A 1,269-nucleotide genomic window follows, 5' to 3' on the forward strand; every position below is an offset into this window, starting at 1 on the left:
CGTCGACGGACGCCTGGCTCGTCCCCGCTTCGGCTGCCGTGAACACGGGTTTTAACGCCACGAGCGGCCGAGTGTCGCGAGCCTGCAGCGGATCACTGCGATTCTGACACACCTGCCGGCCGCCCTCTCCAGCCCCACGTCCGTCCGGTTCTGCATCGGGCTGGCAGCTGCTCACGCAGTGTCTGAGAAGACCCCCAACGCAGAGGTGCACCCCAGAAGCGGCAGTGCGCCCCGACGGGCACCGCGCAGCGGATTCCTGCGAGCCCTTATCTGTGTCGCACCTGCCCTCACCTGCCCTCACCTGCTCTCACCCGCTCTCACCTGTCCTCACCTGCTCTCACCCGTTCTCACCTGCTCTCACCTGCTCTCACCCGCTCTCGTCTCGTGCTTGCGAGAGAACGTGGCCGCAGCAGGCCTGTCACAGGGCTTTGCAGAGGGGACCGGAAAAGCCACTCCGGCATCAGCCGCGACAGTCGGAAAAAGGCCAGTTCCCTTCCCTGTGTTCCAGTTAGACACCCAGGCGCACGGCACACCCCTTAATGGTCACAGAGGGAGGGGCTGACGGAGCCGCGTGTCGCCCCACCACGCGGGCCGGGCCCCGTGGCCAGAGCCCCCCTCCCCTTTCTCACGCACGCCTGGTGCAGCATCCACACGGCGCGCCCTCCCCGCTGGCCGCGGATCCCAGGGGCGCTGCACGGAGCGGGCGGCCCAGTGCCACCAACCCTCCCAGCCACGACCAGCAGTCCCCGGGGCTGAGGCAGCGCTGATGTGCAGAGGTGTCCTGCGGCCTTGACTTCCAACCCCAGAGGCCTCTTTCCCCTTCCCTCTGGGCTCGCCCCTTGTGTCCCCCCCACCAACTTCTTATGCTGGAACGGGGCCTCGCACGGGAATAGGGGCACCGCAGATGTGGTCAGGTAAGGCATGGGCCCGAAGCGGGCTCCATGTGACCTGATGAAAGGGACTGGACACAGAGACGTTCCCGGGGGGAGGGGGTGGCCGCGGGACGGTGGAGGCCGAGACTGGGTGACACGCCTGCAAACCAAGGGACGCCAGAGGTCTCCAGCCACCAAATCCCGGACGCCGGGCCAGGGGGCCTGAGGCCATCTCCCCCTCGGGCCCCAGAAGGAACCAGCCCCGCCCGTGCCTTGACCTTGGGCTTCGGGCCAGACAGGGAGGAACAGCCGCTTAGGGCCCCGGCGTGTGGTGCTTCGTGATGACAGCCTGCGAAGCCGCCGGGCTCTGTCTTAATGGAGAGAGCGGGCACCTTTT

Source organism: Pteropus alecto, unplaced genomic scaffold (genome assembly GCF_000325575.1).
Source record: "Pteropus alecto unplaced genomic scaffold, ASM32557v1 scaffold118, whole genome shotgun sequence".
Lineage (NCBI taxonomy): Eukaryota > Metazoa > Chordata > Mammalia > Chiroptera > Pteropodidae > Pteropus > Pteropus alecto.